Here is a 6,310-nt window from a genome sequence, read left to right as displayed (position 1 = left end):
ATCCTGCTAAAGTGCCCCTCATAACTAAATTTGCCAGCTTGCTTGGCTTAAAAAAGTGTAAATCCTAAACTGTTTTTTCAGAAAAATTTATTTTTACAGAGCAATGGCATGGGGACAAGAACCTGGTTTTAAATTTGGGAAAGATTATTGGGACAAAATAAATGACCGGATTCAGACATCATCATCTTGTGCAAAGCTTTCCCTTATTCAATTTAAGACAGTATACAAACTTCATTATCAAAATCAAGACTATCAGAAATATATCCCAGTGTGTGTGATCGGCAGATGGAACGCCTCCCCTTGTGATTTAACTCATATCTTTTTCAGCTGGTCATTGCTTCAATCAAACATTTTATTATTATTATTTGGTTGTACTCTCTATGGTTTTGAATGTTACATTAAAACCCTGCCCACTAGTGGTGATTTTTGGTGTTCCTGAGAATTCCACTATGAACCTTGGTTGAAAGGAAATGGATGTTATCACCTTTATCTCAYTATTGGCACGACACAGAATTTTATTGACTTGGAAAATTGCTCACACTCTGACTGAAGGATGTCATGTCTTTCTTAAAACTAGAAAAAAAATCAAGTTTAGGTTAAGAGGGATGCTGACAAGTTTTTCCAGATATGGAAACCTTTTTATTTCTGCTGTAAGATCATATGTGATGCTACTGTAGCATCACATATGCTACTAATATAATATAAGCTCTATATATTGATGATGATATATAGAGATCATCATCAATATCTCTATATACGAGGAAATATATCTAGATACATATGATGATGTATGTGTATAGACATCAGATTCCTTAGTCTTCCTCATATTCCAGATTAAAATGTCAAACGTATCTCCTAGGAGATTACAACGGCTACATTCTTGGGGACAGAGGCTACTCCTCACTCTGCTGACCTGTCACCCAGAGCCTGGACAGCAGCAACATCACAACAGGGCTCACAGCAGAAAACAAGCAAAAGTGGAACTCAWCATAGCGATGAGGATCCAGTGCCTTCGCAGACTGAGTCAGTCCAAAAGTAGCATGTGATATTATAGCCACTATTAGGGGTGAGGACTGTCCAGACCCTGATGAAGTCGTTCTGGATGAGGAACAATATAGCTGACTGGATAGCTCAATGGGTAAGTCACCCGACTTTCAGCCAGAAGACCTGGGTTTGATTCCAGGCCGGGGCAAAGATACAAGGTAAAAACATGGATCTGTTGGAATGCTACTACTCAAGTAACCTTAGTCAGAGAGCCTACATGCAAAGAATGCGGAAGGAATGGTTAGTTCGACATCCCCAGTCAACACTAACTGCCAAAGCTCAGTGTTCCAACATCCGCAAACGGCAACTGCTATCACAACTTGAGATTGACGAGGTACAACAYAAATGCTACGGCAAGGGGGAGGAGCCAGGATGCCAGGTCAGAGGGGAGTTAACTCCAACTCCCTATCCAGAGATTGAGTATGCAGCCCCACAATAATGAACGAATCATCCGAAGAGGTGCAATGAAAAGACGAGTACCCATAAAGTACAGCCAGATGCCCATACCTGAAGCACAAACAAAGGCTCCAAGCCTTTGGCCAGCCACCTAAAGAGAGAGAGTGAAGCTAAAACCACCAGAGAGAGTGAAGCTACTAACCATGCATGGAGGTTCCACCTCAAATCTGTAGACTGTACACGAATATTGTACAGTTGTTTTGGATCAGATTTAATTCACAGTTTTGATAATGCACATTTACAGAGGCTAACCCAAGATCTTCTTGCTGTAATGCTACAATGCTAAATAGCGCAGTTTGTTCTTATTTATGTGAAAAGGACAGGGAAGAGCCGAATGAATCGTCAAGCACTGGGCTGTTGGGGTGTTCCATGAAGCCCACCAGCCCTCCAATGGAAAAAGATTTGTGAAATTGTACTCAACATGAAAATAAACTGCCATACTTCTCAAGACTGTGGGGAGAGGAGTGTGTTAGCTGTTGGCATGCATGCCTTTGTGTAAGCTGATATGTTCAACTGTGTGTGAGTGTGCTCTGTTGGTAGTCAGGCCAACTGTGAGCCCACTTTGAGTCGGTGGATTTTCAGCAGGCTGCGGGTTCAGAGAGTTGTGATTACGACAATAACAGGTGCTGGGAGAGGGAAACACGATCAGTTGGACACATAGCAGATGTATGCTGTAATTGATTAGAATGAGTTTTATGACCGTCAGGCCTTAGACATCCARCAACAGCCCATGCCTCATGGTGGTTCTTTATCCACAGATTTCTGAAAAGAAAGCTGTGGATCTTTCTTAGACTTATTGTAAAATAAAAACAATGACAAATGTATTTTCTTTGTCTCATTGAGATCCAAACTTACATTTACAACAGAGGATTGTGAGTCTTCCTGACTGAACTATCRTCAYCTACTGGGATAACTGTAGCATGATATAAACTAGCCCCTTGTACTAYGTTTCAGAATCTGCTCTCAGTTGTTGAGGAACAATTGCTTCCTGGAGGCGTGGACTCTGTTGAAGTTTTACATTTTACCCAATTGATAACATTTGCCTGTGATGTATGTAATGCAACAATTTGACCCTAAGAAACTTACCGGAAATATATCTGTGTTTTAAATATCTGTCCTCCACTGCAAAGAGAGAAGTGTGGAATTGAGCCAGATGGCTAGTAATCTTAATTCAATATTTGGAAGCGTGGCTAACACGGTCTGAACGACTGCTTTCACTTCCTCCGTTGCCATTGCTAAAACTTCAGGCGGACTACAATTCTAAAACAGCATACAACATTTATGTTATCATTTACAACTTCAGCTTCTGTTTGCTGATTGGCCTGTAGAAATTCTACCAGAGGAATCCAAGATAACGGGAGAAAGCCTCAAGTGAGCTGTAAGTGGTTTGAATTGAATGGTATAGCGCATGAAGGCTGGACTAGGCAAACTTAATTATGTTTGAGAAATGACTATGGGCGCAATTTTAAAGTACATTTGAATATTAAATGTCATTGCTAGAAATAAAGTCAGATTGACTTTGATAACATATCAAAATGAAGAGCATGTCATCAACCATGCCCTGCACTCAGCTTATGACATTTGCATAGACTGATGTGTTAGCATGTTTTCATTCTATTCTCAGACTTCAACCTCCAAGTATTTTTGAGGGTTTATGAAAACTTTTAGTACCTATTTCAATGGAAATCCAGCAAACATTGACACCTGATTTTCTACAAGATTTTCTACAACTGAGCTGAAAGACAGAATTTTCAGCCCAATTCTGACTTTGGGCTGAAAGTCAGAACTGGAGGAATGATTTCACACATGGAAACATACAGAATTCACTTTTGTTGTTATGACGATCTGTGCTACCTTATCAGGTTCTCGTACCGTAGCCCATCTTGATAGCTATCTGTCAATGCCATATTTTGAAGCTGGTGGAACTGCTTTTGGGATTTATTAATGATGCAGTTAGATCGCCAGGTCCTGGTAGTTTTCAAGGAGATTAATATAAATGATTCTGCAGGCGGGCCTTTTTAGTGTTACCGCTTCGGGGCGGAGCATAGTCATTCCTGAACAACCTGATTTAGAGCACAGACRTTGGTGCATCAGAAATTAGCAGACTTCCACAGTTTCTGTGAGTGTGTTGAAAAGCAACTGAGCACAATGAATATGAATAAACTCCCCCTCACGTTTAGCAATTTCCAAATAAATGAGACTTATACTACAGTGTGTCTCATATATGTTTCTTTCCTCACCATCTTGTTTTTTGACTGATGTAATGTTTACTCCGGAGTGACTTATAGAGTGGAAAATATGGTACTTAGTCATATTTTACTTGCAAAAATAAGGGTCTGCAAAGGATGAACAGACTGCAAAATTATGTAAGTTTGTTTGGTAACACTTTATTTGAAGGGGGATGAATAAGACTGTCATGACACTTTCATAAAYATGACATAACACCTGTCATGAATATGAATAAGCCTTCGCGAATATTTATGACTGTTGTCAAAGCGTCATTCGGTAAATTATGACACTTTTAATACAAAGTTGACGTTATTCAAAATGTCTTTGTTATGACAACTTGACATTAACCAAGAAATCATTACTGTTTAAACTTTACCTTTAATAACATAAAGTTACCTAATTTTTAAAGTGCAATCAGTAATACTTTCATAAGAAATTTATATCAGTTTATGACATGACATGTTTATGACATGTTATGTCATGTTTATGACAGTGTCATGTCAGTCTTATTCACCCCCCTTCAAATAAAGTGTTACCGTTTGTTTTTTTGTGCATCAGTATGCCTTAAAATAGTCCCGTTTTCTAACGCTAAAAATAACCACCAGTGTTGACATGGTGTATACCTTCTTTCAGGTCTTATATAGGAAGTTATTTTTACATTTTGATAAAGTTGTACAGAGCRAGGGTTTTAGCCAAATGAGCATCTCCTCCTTCTCTCAACCCTCTGAAGAATTGGAAATGTTTTTCATCTCAGCAAGCCAATTAGAGGAACTGATGAGAACAAACTGTGCACTGGGACTTAGCTGGATGTGTCAACAGGTCTGTTTTGATCAGGGGATGAGAGTGTCTCGGTTGCAGAGCTTAAAGGATTGGTGAAGAATGTAAATGCTGCTGTTGTGAGGGGTCAACATGGATGGAAGGGGAGGAGCTGACCTCGGTTAGGTTACTGAGAGACAAAACACTCAATGTCAAGAGCAGAGTGTGATGGCACAGAACATAAACAACCAATGTTTTGGACTGGAGCAGGAGCTCCAAACTGCAGTCAACATTCCTTTGTAACAATGCGAAAGACTGATGAAGTCCTTGCTGCTAWCTTGTGTAGAAGCAGGTTCATGAATGATGTGAACTTTTGCGGTGAACTTTGAATTTAAGAATCGTCCCTGGAACCAGAAAAAAGCAGCAGCTCTCTATGACTAGAGACATTTTCCTTTAAAGGTGATAGTTTTGTGACTGCTGTATGTTTTATTTAGTAAAACAAATTGAAAATATATAAAAACATAATGAAGGATTTAAGAATTATTTGAACTTGTACTGCAAGTATTAATTTGAATTACAAAAATGAAGTAATTTAGTTTTAAACTCTGAACGAAATTATTCTTCTTGGCAAAAGCGAAATCTTCATCACTGATGCTGAAGGTCCTTCTAAAATTACAGTGGGAAGGAACTTACACCTGGTTTACACATGTCCTGTTAGTCTTCACTGAGCTTTTTTAAAGAAACACACATTCTCTACRGGTGTTGTGCTGTCATTCTGACCAGTCGTGCATATGTAACCTACGGTGGCCCTGAGGTGCAAAGCACTACAACATTAACGAAGCACAATTACAAATTACAAAAGCACAACATTAACAAAATCACTACAACATTAACAAAAACACAACAACATTAACAAAAACACAACAACAAACGAAAACATTACAACATTAACGAAATCACTACAACATTAACGAAATCACTACAACAATAACGAAAACACAACGACATTAACAAAAACACAACGACATTCATTTCTTTGGAGTTGCGCAACAAAGCTAAAGAAAATAAAGAAAAACAATTGTTTATCGAAACAATACTGAAGTCGATTAAGTTTAATTKACTCTAATGTCAATTAAACTTGGATACAACTTGAAAGTGCACTTTAATTTGATCTGTAAACTTGATCTGTAATTATCTGGATCTGTAACAACGTGATCTTTAACTTGAAATTCATTTGAAAGATTCCTGAGAAATTCTCTATGGAATATAGGTTTTATATATAGGTTTTTTTCCACCCCCTGTTTCAACTCACAATGGCGATCGAGCTACAGGATCACCACATCTTTGCGGTAGGACTTAAATGAACCAAACTACTTTACTCATTCTGGACCTATTGCATTGGATCATAGACTAAAAACAGTTGGATTATTGATTGATGGACCATTAATCACCCTGGATTCAAGAATGGACTTAAAATAGAAAAAAAACCTCTTGGGTGTCGTCAGGGTTTATTGTTTTGTTGCTCTTTTGTTTTGTTTTCTTGTTGTGGCTTTTATATTCATAGAAAATCAGTTATTATAAATATTATTATTATTGAATATCTTCCTAAATATATGCTGTTACGACTGGCTCAGGGTCGTAACAAAAAACATGAACCCATACCGTGGTTAAAGYGAATAAAAGTAAATGTTTATTAACAAAAACAACTATCAAAACAAAAGAAACTCAAAAGTGCAAAAGACGGGGAGCTGGGGCCTGGCAACTAACATTGCCTCTGCAGAGTGGACGCTGAGGGCGACAGGCGACAAACCACCAACGACCAGTG

The sequence above is a fragment of the Poecilia reticulata genome, linkage group LG6 (assembly GCF_000633615.1).
Source record: "Poecilia reticulata strain Guanapo linkage group LG6, Guppy_female_1.0+MT, whole genome shotgun sequence".
Taxonomy (NCBI): domain Eukaryota; kingdom Metazoa; phylum Chordata; class Actinopteri; order Cyprinodontiformes; family Poeciliidae; genus Poecilia; species Poecilia reticulata.
This window is presented reverse-complemented; position numbering follows the sequence as displayed.